This window comes from Rhea americana, unplaced genomic scaffold (genome assembly GCF_003343005.1).
Source record: "Rhea americana isolate MKP2758 unplaced genomic scaffold, rheAme1 scaffold_34, whole genome shotgun sequence".
Classification (NCBI taxonomy): Eukaryota; Metazoa; Chordata; class Aves; order Rheiformes; family Rheidae; genus Rhea; species Rhea americana.
Window position 1 is genome coordinate 327,936 of NW_028186468.1, and position 15,813 is coordinate 343,748.

The following is a 15,813-nucleotide window of genomic DNA, read 5'->3' on the forward strand; positions in this document are numbered from 1 at the left end:
AACTACAATTTTTACCAAGCTTTARTGTACCCAGACCAAAATTTGTGGATAGCATCTATCTACATTCTATGTCTGTTGCCAAATTCAGCCAAACTACAAATAGGGGTGTAAACTTTCATCAAATTAATATAACTGGCAAGCTAAGATGACTGAAAAAAAACAGAAAAACAACAGAAGAAAACCCCACCAACAAGCAGGAATGGTAAATGTCAGATCTTCTATATTTTATCTTGCATTGCATTTCATTTCATTTCTATTAATCTTTTCATGTTTCCTATCACTCACTATGACCCATTCACTCGTATATTACAGTCATTTACAGGCATGCATAGTTCCTCTGAATTTATACTGCTTATAGTGTTGTTGCACATAGCCTTAAATCTTGAAAGATCGCTTTGATATTTAGTCGGTCATGACATTGTATGTGGTAAATGAGCAGTTACTACAGCTACACTCAGCAGAGATGCAAGAGGCAGTAATAGTGTGAAAATGAGTACAATCTATAACTTATAATAATTTGCAACTACTTCACAAATGTGAACTGTATCCTGAAGAAGTTCCAGCACTGGATCTCACCTCTGCTAGTACCGTTATAAACAAAGCAGCAAAGGTCTTGAGGCAGTGAAGCCAACTTCTGCAGGTAGAAAGGCACCTCCTAGTAATATGGTAGGATCCCCGAAAAATGCATGTAAATCAGGTGAATATGGAGATTGAGAAAAAGTAATATCTAACAATGATCACCTGGTTTGATGCCACGTAAAACATAGGCCGTGGAAATACACTCCCATGCTGAACTCAGATATTTGACTTCAGCAATGAGTGTTGAAGGGCTTTATCTGGGAAACACTTTGCCAATCACCGTCCAAGTAAAAGCAGCTTTTATGAACACAATTGTCTAAATAAGTGAAWTTTTGTACAAAACTTGGTTTTAATAAACTGGCAAGGTTTGCCATGTTTTTTTTTTCTTTTAGTGATTGATGAGACATGCTAATCTGCTTCTGTATTTAATCTATCAGCCTTTGTTTAAACTTTATGAAGATGTATTGTGTTATACATGCACATCTCAGTACAAAATTAAGTCAGAGGAGTACACCAACATATTTCAAAATTTTACACTTAATTAGGCTTTTTGAGAAATATCACTTTCTAAAGTCTCCGCAGGTAAAAAATATGTTTTTCAGCAACTATCATTTTAACAGACAGCATGTCACACMAATTGGCTAAGAAACACTTGAATTCTTATGGAAGCAATGTGAAAAAAATTTGAATTGTGAGTTCTGACTTCAAATCCTATACTTTGGATAGAAATCACTTAAATACTGAAAATGCTAAAAGAAAATAACATTCATTTACTTACACTTTAATAAATTACTACATCAATTGCCCATAAATCAGATGTCAAATGTATGCTTTCTTTCTCACCCATGCTGATAAGTAGTTAGTTTCTTTTACTTCCTTGCTAACATCAACAATTGTCTGAACAGCCCTCACAGAGAGAAGTTGAAACTTCCTAGGCTATCTTTTAAATATCTACAAATACAGCCCCTACCCATTCATATACAGTTGTCTATTTCTATTCATGTAAATAAAATTACCCAGCTTGCTGGATCGGACCCTGAAGCATTGCTTTTAGTTCAGTTTCCCATTGATCAAAGACTACATGATGAGTAGGATGAGCAGAGACCTTGAAAATAGAACATTTATTGAGTTCTTGTTTGTCTACAAAAGTTTAAATGTTCAGTGTTACAGGTAAGGCCRCTGGAGAATGGCCTACAGAATGCTGAATAAATATAAGGCATGTTTGGGTTTGCTCCCATGTGCCTCCATTCTCTTTCCTCCCACCCTATAAACTATTTTCAAGTAGTTCCCTTAAGCAAATCATCTCCATTAACATGTTTCTCTCTCTCTTGACTTAGATGGCAGCATTCCAATATGTGCTTGGTCACTCTCGAGTAATATACAACATTTTCTGGTACTAGAGACTTTAGCTCTTTTTCAGAAGACACCAACACACACACACACACCAACACACACCCACACACGCACACACACACACACTCACACACAGACAGCAAGTTTCTAAGGATTTCCCAAGACCCAATCCAAAACTTAGTGAGTTAGAGAAACTTAGAGCTCTGGTTTCTTCAAGCATTGAAGTCGAGAATCAGATTCATTATTTCAAATTCAAACTTGAATCTGTGGATATTCGTGGAATTACTGCTCAAGAGCTTTTCTCGTCAGGAGGGAAGTAATCATAATTGTAACTCGTTTGTGCTAGGGCCTTTTTAAAATTTCAGTAGGAGTATGAATCTAATTAGGGGCCAAATACTGATATTCTCCTATGTTAACATACATCCACATTACTCTGACATTGTTAAAAGAGAAAAAAAAAATGTTGAAATGAGTGATGCAAGAACCTCAAAAGCCTTGGGGTTTGGAAAGGCTTCAAAAAACAGTGGAGACATACACAGTTAAAGAAAGAAACAAAGAGAATCCCACAACATCCTATGATCCTCCCTCCCATCCCAGATGCTTACCACCAGTGAGCTTCTTATCTGTATCATCCTCTACATGGGGATGGTCCAAAGTTGTTCCTTTGTAGAAAGAAAACGCAGAAGCTTTTTGTGCCTCTTTTGCCTGCTTAACTTCTTCCCTTTCTTTCAGATATTACTCCTCAATGTATAGCAGCTATTGTGTTGACTTGTAAGTTTGAGGATTAGCAGCTCTGTTTCTTAAGAACCTTTAACCTTTTCACTGCATCTTTAAGTGGTATGTTGTATAGCATCTTCTATTCCCGTTAACATGTGTCTTTCTCTTTTGGCTTACATGATTGTTGCTGTATTTACTTTGTCAGTCTCCATTAATGTATCCTTCTATTTTGCTGAGCAAGCAGAAGATCATTATCAAGTGTCAAGTTCTCCTGCACCTTGGGGTTAAGAGATACAAAGCACAAAGAGTTAAGTCAAAGGCGTAAGATGAACTTAATTTTTAAGCTTGTTAAATTGACAGCAAAGGTAAAATCTTTTTTTTTTTTTTTTCCTTTAGGTGTGCTTTCTGCTAAGGCACAGTACAAATAAAAGCAGGCTCTTATCTATTGCAGAGCAAATATATCTTCTGGACCCACAACTTGGCTTATGCAAAYGCAAAGCAGTTCTGCTGTGTTCTACTGCAAATCTCCTTAGAAACTGAAACGAATGGGAGAGACACACTTGACTGTTAAAGACCTGTCCGAGTCCTCTCATTTTCACCATTACATAATGGTAATACCTACAGTGTGGCACATTCTTACAGTCACCTTTGTTTAGGTCTACAAACATACAAAAATATCCTATACTTTTCTTTGCATAGTCTTCTGCAGGAGAGAGCAGTTGATGTATATAATTGTAGTCAAAGTTAGTCACTTTTGAGAATTGTAATTATAAATGAGATGGCTGTTGCAGTAAGYGTATCATTAAAAACTTGCTAAAATAGTAGTGGGACAGCTACCACAGAAAATGCATGCTGCAAAATTAGCCTATCCGTTTTCACAATATATAATCATGCATAAGAGAAGGTTTCTTGTAGGAATGTGGAATGACTCAGTCCTAAATTATATGATGGCTGAAACAGTTTAGGACTGTTCAGAATCTAAAACATCAGAAAAGAGGTCTGAAAAACCATAATGTTGTGGAATTCTAGAATGTGGTAGCAACCCTTGAGAGTTATTGATATTTTTACATGAACTGAGAATGCTTATATGAGAAGTTTTTACTCTACTCTGAGTAGCAGGAAGTAAGAAAAGATATTCTCAGCTTTTGAATTTCAGCTTGAAAATTCCAGCACAGGCAAATCATGGGAAAATATCTCAAAGGCCACGGCTTGTGTACTTGCTTTGCCTTAAAAAGCCTGCCCTATGTTTTCCTTACTTTGATGGTTAACTAAACACGAAGAGATTTATCACTGGTTATTTTAAAAGTGCTTCAGTTTTTGAGATCTGCAGAACCATTTGCTTTTACAGGAACAGTATCCTATTACTCAGTACCAAAAAAATGAAAAAGATATGAATCAATAGTTGTTACTGTCATACAAAAATTAGAACAAAGAAAAAGTCTGCAATTTTCCTTCTTAAATAAAGAAAAAAAAATAATAGTTCTAGGCAGTATCCACACCYACATGTAAAGAGAAAGCACTGGAACTGGTGAAGTTAGTGCCCTTGAGAAGCTGACTATTTCTATAACACTTTAGAAATTMATGACTGTTAATTTTTTTGTAAAATATGAGAACTGAGGTAAGTCTGACACAAATATTGACAGTGTAACAGTACACCAGTGAAAAGATATTTTAGCCACTTCTATGCATCTAGAGAAGAACCAAAATTACTGTTTGTTTGTAATAAAAAAGCATCTGATCTACCGAGTAAAATAATAAACTTATCAGGGAAGYGAGTCTTAGCTGAAGAATGCAGTGACTTTGGAGAAAGAGGAACTCGCAGCTGTCTTGCCCACTGGCTACTTCAGTCCTCCATTCAGTCGTGATTCCCAGAAAARTACAAATCCTCTTTTCCAAGGGACATGGCCAAATTCTATCTGAAGGCTTTCTGTGGGTTTCAACAGGTATTGCCTGGCCCATGGCTGACGGGTACTGAGAAGGCCCCCGAGTGAGTTATGTTATGTACTTGCAGCCCTGGCCTGGGTGGGCCCTGGTTACTGTTGGCTCTCACCAGAATGAGTCTGGTAACAATTCTGTTTAAGGCAGGGAAAAAAGACAATAATAAAAATACCAGAGATATCAAAAAAATGAATGTGGTTAGTCAGGAATTTAAACAAGACACCAGTTGCCCTTAAGCGGAAGTTTGACGCACCACCACCAAAGAAGGAAGACTTGAGCTATATTGCACACACATCTTTAAAAAYTGCAATAAATGTTTTATTTAAAAAACACAATATAGGCAAAAATACCAACATTTATTAATGAATGAAATTCCTCTGTTGATCGTAATGGATAATTTGCTAAATACTAGGCAAAAGAAATTCATCATGAATAAATGATCTGATTGTTTTGCCTGTTTACAAACTACAAACAAGTCAAAGTTTATCTTTTTTAAGTTTACCTACTGAATAATTTCTATTTAAAAAATCTTGACTTGCAGCTCATTTACAAGTCCATATTATACTTTGACTTTCAGAGCTAAAGTAATTTTGAAAGGAAAATGTATAGTTCATGTGATGCCTACCTTCCTTGTTTTATCCTCTCCATTGCAGTACTGTCTGTGTTCTGGTTTTACATACAGATATGGAATTCACCTGTACYAATAAATGAATGAATTTTTAGAGGAATATCATGCTTTCAAGCTATTTCTCATGTCCAGAAGATAATACTCTAGTATTCATTTTGAAAATAATGAGACTTAAGCATCTTTAATTACCTTATTGAATGCAGGAAATGTATATTTTATATGATAGCTCACAAACTGAAATTAAAATTCACTTTCCACACAYATTCTGTAATAGTCACATTAAGATTTGGTTATTTTTAAGTATGTTCTTGCCAGAAAACTCTGTTGCTAGAATATTTATGGAAAAAGAATATAAAAAGAAYRTGATCATAGCTATGGTATATTTTTTTAAATGTATGAATATTTTTGGAATTTTTATAGCATTTGTCCTGCTCTATGATTCRTTGACTAGTATTAGTTAGTTGTAAAGACTCTTTATTTCTTGGGTAAATAACTCCATTCTTACTATTGTATTACAGAAGAACTTTGTTTTCATATATAGCAATACAAATTGTTACTGGCATTTACTTCTTAATTTTTAAAATAAAGCACCATCTCATTTTCTTTTCGAGGACAAGAGAAAACAAGACAATAAATATTTCACATTAAAAATGAATACAATGTTTGCCAACTGTTTTGTGCTCAAATTAACTAAGATAATTTCTGTGATACTGTGCTACTCATTTTTACAGGAATATTTTRTTTGTGTGGTCTTTCATGGCTGTGGGAAATATGAAACAAAGCTATAAAAAAGAAGAAACTTCTGAGGATATTAAACCACTAACACATTGTACTTTCCTACAAAAGAGAACGTYGAAGCAGTGCATCTTGAATGAATCTGCACTTTGAAACATGAATATCAGTAAAGAAATGTATTCTGATCTTTCCTATTCATATATATAGTCACAAAGAATAAATTCTCCAGTATAGTTTACTGAGATGAGTTCTCAGAAAAGAGACTAACCAATTAGCCTGAGGAGAAAGAAAAATTAGATTGCTCTTATATCAAAATGTTATAATGAGAAAGACAATCTGCACAATAAAAACAACCTTGCAATACCTTTGACCAAATCTGAATCTTACAGTGGTTCATACAGTTAAAAATAAAATAATTTTCTCTTCCTTTTTTTTAGATGTGAATAAACAACAACAGAAGCCAGGAATACCATGAAGAACCTTCTGTCTTAGCATTATTAGACTGTGAAGAAATAAGAACAGCTAACGGTATTTGGTGGCTGTGGCTGGTCACAGTCACTGGACCTGTCTTGACTTCATGACATTTAAACGGCAAGCAACTTGTTTGCTAGAACGTCTGAGAAGTTGATCCCTTATATCATATGCCTATATTTTTTACTGCTTCCTGCCCAAGAGCTGAAAGGGTTTTCTTCTCAATTTGGAGAAAGATTGTTCAGGTGATCTCTGTACACACCTGCAAATCCAATCAGGGTACAAATACAATGTGTGTCGTTGTGCATATTTGCATTTGTACGTGTGTCGGTCCAAGTATTACCAAAAGCCAAAGAAGAAAGCTTTCCCTGTTTCAGATGACTCCTTTAAGGGTCTTTCCTTTCTCCCTCTCTCGTGCTMTTTCCTGTATTTAACATTCGCTACTTCCAAGACATTAACTATCCTTTCTGTCCAGAATAAATTCCTAATGTCTTAYGGCTGGCACTAGGCCCTGTGTAAAAGCTGTGACGGATTCCCTAACTGTGGTGTCTTTAATTATTCCAGAGCTCCAGTCTGGAGAGGATAACCCGAGAACAACACTATATGGTCGGACATCATACTTGAGCCTAAGCCATCAGAAGCAATATCCTCGTGGATGTCAGTTTATTTAGAATTAGGAGAGAGTAACTAAAATTAGGAACTTTTGCTCACAAATGTTAGACGCCAAAGTCATTTCCAGACTCTCTGTCATTAAAGGTTCTATAAGTGGAGAGAATTCCAGCAACAGCTGGGCACATGCTGTACTTCCAAAGTACAATAGAAGAGTAATGGTCACGTTTATGTGCTTGAGGCTTTTCTAGGCTAACTGCAATGCTTTCCTGGAAGCCAGAGAAGCCAAAGAGCTTATTTTTCCATTAATTTTTTTCCCATTTTCCAGTCTACTCTACAGCTAGTGTGAACATGCTGGAAATTGCAGAAGCTAATGAAACAGGACTCAGTCAAAWTTTTCAGGGACTTTTTTCTCTCATATCCTGTTTATTTGAATTGTCTCAGACTTTAAGAAGAACCCTTTAACAAGGRTTATTTGAGTTACTTCATTTTACATTCAGAATGATTCCCAGTATGGATGGCATCTATTATCTATGTTACTCAGGGCTTCTTAATAACTAGAGTTACTGCTYGCCATGAAACTCTATCCATGCCCTGCAAACTTGGCTTCACTTACAGTGCAATTAAGGGTATTTCAGGCATCATAACACTGCCTTCAGACTGAATTGTTAGATCAATCAGTACAYTGTATGACCATTCAATGAGGCAAATCTGGGATGCACGGATACTAAGGACATAAGTGGGAGGAGGGTGGAACAGAGCTGCATTAATTGGGATGGAGAAGAACAGAAGTAATTAATAAATTTATATCAAATTCAAATAAGGTCTCAAAATGAGATTAAAATGGGCAAAAAATGTGAGTCAAACACCACATCAACATTTTTAAAGAAGGAATATTATCGTTTTGTTTTCAAAACTTATTTTGAATAAAGGATATACTGGAAAGGGAATTCAGTATGCAAAATAAAGCAGAATGTTTTTTTTTAGATCAACAAAAGAATTTGTGTGAGCTTCACCAATAAAATAAAGAATTAGCTTTCTATTGGCCCAAACATATTTTTTGGTTTTACTTTTTCATTTCAGCCAGAGAACATACAGAAAATGATCAGTTTTCACACACCTCTGCATAGAAGACTCCCCACTGTTTTTTGTGGATCTTTCAAAAGCTTAGTTCTTACCCACCTTTGTAAAACATTTTGGGCTCCTCAGCTCAGAGGCATTGCATAATTGCAAAGCGTTACTCTGTTCATGCTGCTACCTTCAGGATATAAAACATTACACATTTTTGTGGCCTATGATTTCATTCTATACAGCGATCTATTTCTGATGCTGTTTACAGCTGTAGGAACTGAAGCATACTCTCGCCTTTTTTTTACAGAAGAGGACARCTAAAGATCTTGTTGTCGAGGGATTGTCCTCAGTTTGAGGTAGTACAGTTGGCTGTGGTCTTATAGGTGCTTCTGTATTGGTACTTTTGAACTATAGGCTCCAGTTATGCTCTGTAAATATTCAACAGTTTTGTTCCTACAGTACAACTGCATTGATGATCTGTTTTTAAGACTTCATAATCACTTTCCACCCCTGCTGTGAGGGCTTGAATTGGTCACTCAGTGCAGACAAGGTTAGTTTACAGATCTGGGGGTGGAAGCTAGTGAACAGAGGGGTCAACGAGAGGAGTTTGTCCAGCAATGTAACATCCAACTGGAACTGCATAATTTTACCAAGTAAGGAAAGGAAAACTGCATGACATATCACAAGCTATTTTTCAGTGAAGATAGACACTTATAATTCAAATCCCAAAGATTACCTTGGCTTTGTCCCTTCAGTAAACACAATGTTTGCATAGAAAGTAGAAGGCCCAATTTTGTTAACCAAATTTAAAAGCCTAGGACTGTCTCCACATTTTAAGTGAAGAAGCAGGCTTACTGATTTCCCCAGGATCTACTATTATTTTGACTCATGTCTTACATAAAATCCTTTGGTTTTAATTTTTGGCTAAAGAAAACTTTTAGACCAAAAATTAATTTTACTATATGTTTTCAAAAGATGCAGTGAATGTCCTGGGCAGGAAAGGCCTGATGAGGGACACTAAGTATATAAGATAGGGTCAGTTACAGGTTCCTACTAAAGAATAAGTTAGTCGCTGCACAGGGGTCTTACATACATATTGTCAACCACAGATTGGTTTTAGGATCAAGTGAACCTTGTGGACCTCACAGTCCTCCAGTCCAGCCCTSCTAACGTTTCCTATTCCTTTTACCGAAATCCTTTTCTGTCATGTGGAACCAGAAGAAGGTGATGCCGTCCGATTCAAAGGTTCCTGTTGTCTTTTGAAGAATTATCTGACAGGGTACTGCCATTACCTGTTTGGGTTTGGATAGAGAGCATTAATAACTCGTTCTTTAATTTCATCTCTGTCTGGTGGGGACAGAGTAGTTAAAGTAATTGGTTCCTTTACTGGTTCATTTTGGAGTGTTTTTCTGCTTATCCAGTATACCGAATAAAAGGAGTTATTTTGCTCTATATAAAGCAATAAACCTTCTTCCTCCCTCCCAAAACCACTACTGCTGTCAGACAGCACTATTCTCCACACATCATGATGCTGTCTAATGTTTGGACCAAGTATTTGTCAAATGTACCCAGCTGCTTATTATCCAATGTTTCTAAGAATTTTTCATGACCTTTCTCTTTCAGGCCCGACAAGAGGGTTCACGTAGCTTTTAAATCAGGCGCACATACATAGCGCTTTTATGTTATGGTATGTTATGACCAACGTGGCAATTACCAAACATTACATCTACTTTCCTTCTACCAGTGCTATAGTAATTCTCCSTGCTCTTGTTGCACATGAGCTCAAATTCTCATCTTCCTTTTTGTGTCTCCTCTGCCCCGTAAGGGCAAATGATCAAACAATAATGCAATCTTCATTGTAGGATCTCTCAAAATCATCAAAGTGGTKCTGATGCCTCCTTAACTGTTTTATCAAGCAATATGACAAAACCTATGTCTGCAGCCACAATCCTCCCAATTTAAAAATAAGTAGTGGAAATGCCCAGCAGACACCTGACTCCAGTACCAAACTCTTCATAGAAAACAGGTTATCAAAACGAACCTCACGCAAATGAACTATTCACAAATATGTTTGCATGTATGCTAACACTCTGGGAGGAAAGAATCACAGAGCTACCCAGGAGGAGCAAGGCACTCCTTAAATCCATAACTACTTGGGAAGCTAACTTAAGTGAGATTTAATCCTATCCCTGACCATGAATTTCCTTTTCCTCCAGTCTTTCAGTAAGGATGAGCTCAACACTGAAACTAAAACTTTGTTTTAATTCATTGAGATACATGAATAGCTGATACACCATGTGAAAGACGGAGACTGTCTCAGGCATAGCAGCCAATGCTGGTTGTGCATGCGTATGGGAAATGCGTGTCAACCAGTCAGCCCAGCAAATGAACACTTGCATTGGTTTAGATATATGCACTCAAACTGGCTKATTTGTTTATGGAAATTAATGCTAGCTGCTTTTTCTGACTGAATTTCCTGTTAAAGAAGTTCCTACTTGACTAAAATAATTTCTTTTTTAAGTTAGTGACTGAAGATTGTTCTTGTGAATTACAGCCCACCGGTAGCAGCTTCAAGACAGGTTTGGTATAAGAATTAAACRTATAAAATTGAAGTGTTTTTCCATGGATATCAGGAGGGCAGAGGTTTGTTTCTATTCTGTGATAGATGAGCATACTGTTTAATGTAAATCCCRAAGTATGAATGCTTGCTCATAAAATTCATGGTTAATTTTCCGCAAGTGTTCAGCAATATTTGGTTGAAAAAATATTAGTCCAAAGCAATATTTTAACAGTAATTGACTCCAGCAAAGGATTTGCAAAAGCTGTTACCAAAGGAATATAAATGAAGTCAAAACAAAGCATTAATATGGGAAGAGTTTGCAGAAGTTTTCCAGTATTCACCTCTCTCCGCTGGCTTACGACCTATATATTCCAAGCAGCACTTAAGATCATTTAAATACTTAAACTATGTTAGGTATCTTATCTCTGAAGGTGATTTAAGCAAATTAGTTTATTTATAACTGCACCAAATCCAGTTTAACAGATCATAATTTCCCTTTGCGTTCACTCCCAGGCAGCGAGCGTTCCCARGCTGTTAACATCCGCACGCATTTCGAAGCCGAGCTGGATATCCTGCAGCAGGGGAAAAGGGCCGCCCGCCACCGCCACCGCCGCAGGCAAACCTGCCTCCAGCCCCGTCTCCTTTCATCCCCGCTGGCGGGGCGGTGAAGGTCCGGCGTGCAGGTGTGTTCGGGTTGTGCCTCGGCCTCCTGTGCAGGCAGCGACGTTTGCAAAGCCTTGCTGAAAAGAACGAATATGGCCCAGGATAAAAGCTCCGCTGTTGAAAYGATGGCACTATACTTCCTGGGAAAGTAGCAGCTAGATCATAAAGGCTGCATAACGATTTTCAGAGTCCATCTCAAGAATGCAGAATGTGACAGCATGATAAGGAGTGAGAGAAAGTGGAATTTTCATTATAGCTTGCAACATTCTTTCCAAGTCCTAACTTAGCTACTGGAAATGTTTGCAAATTGCACTGCCTTTAAATGCTGCTATTTAAATCAATAACTTTAAAATTGCCAACTTCCACAGAAAATGAATAGCAAGCAACTAAAACAAGCTAGTGTATTTTTATAACTTAAAAAGAGGTATCAGCTTGCCTGAAGATTTGACACCTGAAATGCTAAATAGAATGCTAACAATGTTCAAAAAATAAAACACAAAAAAAGAACAGAATTTCTAAGAAGAGCTTTTTTCTATAGTGTCACCCTTGCTAAATATTGCTAGGTGGTAATGCTATAAAGAAAACTYCTCTCTAGAGTGATAGTACACTACATTTGTGTTTAGAGAGATTTTCGTACACATTATCAACCTCTTTTATATTTAAAAGAAGTCYTTTTGGACTGAATATAATGATATTTACAAGAACAGGTTTTAAATGTGGGGAGATTGTGTTGCATATGTGTGTGTGTGTGCGCACATACACGTGTGTTTGTGTGTATGTGTATGTATGTATGTATATGTGTGTATATATACATATATACATGTGTGTTATCCTCCAAATAAGTATTTGAATTAAATAAGATGGCAYTTAATTTCTAAAATCTACCTAATATATACAGATATAATAGTCTGTGTTTACACAGACTATTTACACCCCAAAAGAATCCTTTTGTCTTCATTCAGCACTAATTCATCACAGCAAAATAAGTTTTTGTTTCCAATAATTAACTATTGCAACGCAATATGTGCATTGTGCAAACTGTACACCTGAGAAGTGGTATATTTTTCTAAATATTCTTTTTTTAAAAAGCATTTATGAAACATTTCTAAGACTCCTGTAGTTTCACCGGGAAAAAAATAATTTAGTGCATATTGTCCAGTCTTCTAAAAAGCATTGCCTCTTTTAGAATATATAGCAGTCAATTCCACACAAGTTCATCTTTGAAGTAGAAACAATATGAGGAAATTTTTCCATATTTTGACTTTCATTGTTGAAGTTCTTCATATCATTGAAAGCAGCTATAGATCTGAGCAATGAAAAGAGAGACTTTTCTTGTTTTTCATTTCTATGGAGCCACTCAAAGTAGCTCTTAAAATATGCGTGATTCCCACACAAAATGCAAACTTTAAGTGGGGCCATTTTGTAATTGCTTAATCACGTGAATTAGACAAACACTTAGCTTGTATTGATTCTTCAAGCAGGTTGCCATTATAATTAAATCATCACCCTTCAGTTTTTCAGGATTTTAAGCCTCCTAGTAGATTACCATTTGAAAACTAGTATTTTCAAAGGCCAATTAAAATGGTATTATCATTGCATTTCACCACAAAGAACAAAGATAATACCACAGCTAATRTAAAACTGCCTCTTAGGAACTCAGTAGATTCTTTAAAAGCAAAGACTCAATGCCCGAACATGTCTTCTCAAAAGCACTTCTGCCTTCTGGCAAAGAAATTTATATTTGTAGCAATAATGAAAGGATTGAATAGGTGATACATTGGGTAGCAGGTGACTTCAAATACTTTCTTCACYGAATTTCTCTTAAAGCCACCTAGGACAATTTTATGAACATATCCTGATTTTTTTGATCCAAAAATAAAATCATGCTGCAGATTTCCCACAAATATGTTACTTCCATTTTTTTAAGGAGTTGATAAAATAATCTTAGAATTCAAGATACTAGCTCTTCTCTTCAGATTCCTCTTCATAAAATTTAACATAAACTAAATCATCATTTATAATTGGACAATATCAGAGCCTAAAACATCAGATGAATATAAAATGAGGAGACTAATTTTGTATCTGGATGTCTTTGACTTCCTAATCCGAGTAACCTGTTACGTATTTACAATGAGATCAACGGGTGCTGACATTTGGCACACATCGCTGYGGGATGATTCATCGCAATTCAGCAGGCGCGATTCACAAGCATAGCTGCTGGAAATAGCTATCGAAGCGCCTGCTGCGGAGGCTGCAGAGCACGTAACGCCCTTGGGGCTACGCCGTCGTGACCTGCGCAGTGCAGCGTGCCGCAGATCGCCGACGGGCTCGCCTTCTCRCCGGAGCCCTCCTTCCAGCCTGCGGCTCGGCCTTCCTCTCCGCGCGCCGCTCCCGATTCCAGYCTGCTCACGCTCGTCTTGCCTCCTGCTTCTGCTGCGCCACCTGGAAAAGCTGGACAAGCTACACATCCTAATACTGTTATCRCTTATCTCCTCAGCAGTTCTCGTACCCTGAAGTCTTGGAGGCTTTGATATTCTGCGTCCAGAATCACAGCTCATGCAAACAAGTAGATTTTTTTTTTTAAGTTGATTCACTCTTAAGGGAAATGACATGGGTGCAAAATTTCCCCTTAAGAAAAGACAAAGCAGCTACACCTTTTATTTGTATTATTTTTTAATACTATCAGTAATTTAACAGGCCAAGATTCGTAGGGCTTAGCACTGGGTAAACTTAAGAACAGAGAACATGGCAGAAATTGTATCTCTCTGTGTTATCATTTGAGAGATTACTTTAGTTAATCCATTATTAGACTTTTTGGCACTTTTTCTCTGTAAGTTTTATCTCTCTTTTTTTTTTCCTCTAGTTTTGTGCCTTTAGTTTTGTACTCAGAATAGCTGGTGAAGAATTGCTGGCATGTGAGAAGTTATCAAGATCTTGGAAATGTAAGCATGAGTCTCCACAGCATGTAATATGCTGTTGTTGAGTGCTACAGACTCATAAAAAGCAGATGTTACCAATCAGTTTTGGAACCCTGACTCACAGAAACCATAATAGTCTATCAAAAATAGTGACAGTTTAAAATAGAATATTTTGCAGGACTAGTGTATTTGTGTTTTCCAAGTATCACCTCTGTCAAAGGCTGTCTTTCCTCCTTTTAATCTGTTCCRTCTCTGCTCTTATTCCCTTTCTTTCTGTTCTTCTTTCTTTTATCTGCAAAACACATTCTTTTTGTTTTCAAATTGTTCCTTGCATTTCTACTACAATTTTCACCTTTCCCTCTTATCCCTTTCATTTTCATCATATTCCTCTTATTAGATAACTTCAGCTGGCAGGCTGARTACCAGCTCTCCCTTCTTTCTCAGAATCACTTGTGCTACAAAAAGATTGAGACTCTTTCAAAGAATGATCCTTTTGAGATGTACCTTGTAAATGCTAAAAAGCTCTCTTATGAGTTGCTCCTCACAAGATTTCTTAGGGTTTTGATCAAATAATATTGACCAAATATTAGATAWTCACATTAAGTAGTAGATAACCACTTAACCATTGCCAGTCTCAAAATTTGGTGAAGATTTCTTTGTCGTCTGTGGTCATCTTATCAAATAGAAGAAACCAAAACCTTTTTTTCCCTAACTTTAAACTAGAATTTTCCACCCTTCCCCTCACCAAACTAGTTACTCTCAAGAGCTCAAAGCAGTGACCTGTGAGCAGCAAATATACTGTTCTACAGGAAAATAGCAATTCTATACCAAAGGGTTATTAGGGTTATTCTGTCCCCTGTCAGGTCGTATTGTGCATACCGAGGGGGACTTTTTCACCACTGCTCAGTGATCTTCTTACAAATTGAGTTTTCCCATCTAAAGAAATTATCAGGGAGATAATGATCAAAACTTTATTCACAAAACAAGTGGAAGTTTACAATTTGACACAGTCTGATTCCCTGGGTATATCATATGCCAGGCATATCACCCCCATATGTCAAACTCATCTTCTGTATATGTTTAGGAAAAGTCAATGATTTCGGGCACCTGCACAGGGGCCTCGTGTCCCTCATGAACTAGAGTGAACTGCTCACAAAAACCTTCTGCATGTTATGAAAGATAAATGGGCATCACTTGTCAATAGAAGGGAAGAATTGATAAGTCTTCAGATGCTATTTAAACCCACAATGTAAATGACAGGTTATTTGTAGAGCACATAGAGGGACAAGGCGTTGATCAGAAAGTTAGGAAACTGAGATTCATGTCACTGCCCAAACTCAGTCACCTTGGATAKGTCACCAAATCTTCCATTTTCTATCTGCAATGCATATGTAAAAAGTSATGTTTCTACTTCACATGAGAATTAAAAGGATGAAGACATTAAGCATCACTGTGTGGTGCTCTTATATACTATACCAAGCATAACTTTCCACTGCACTTAGGAAAGCTGGTGTGAATAATATATTTTTGGTAAAAATAGCATTCAACTGTTTATTTCTTTTCCTGAAGCA

The 15,813-nt window shown here is 36.8% G+C and overlaps 1 long non-coding RNA gene across 1 annotated transcript; it reads right to left on the reverse strand.

Moving 5' to 3' along the window:
* Positions 1–11,092: 11,092 nt before the first annotated feature.
* Positions 11,093–13,756, reverse strand: LOC146592220 (uncharacterized). Its single transcript, XR_014896612.1, has 2 exons — positions 13,617–13,756; positions 11,093–11,401 (listed from the first exon to the last, which is right to left on the reverse strand). It is a non-coding gene; the product is annotated as an uncharacterized LOC146592220 (long non-coding RNA).
* Positions 13,757–15,813: the final 2,057 nt, after the last annotated feature.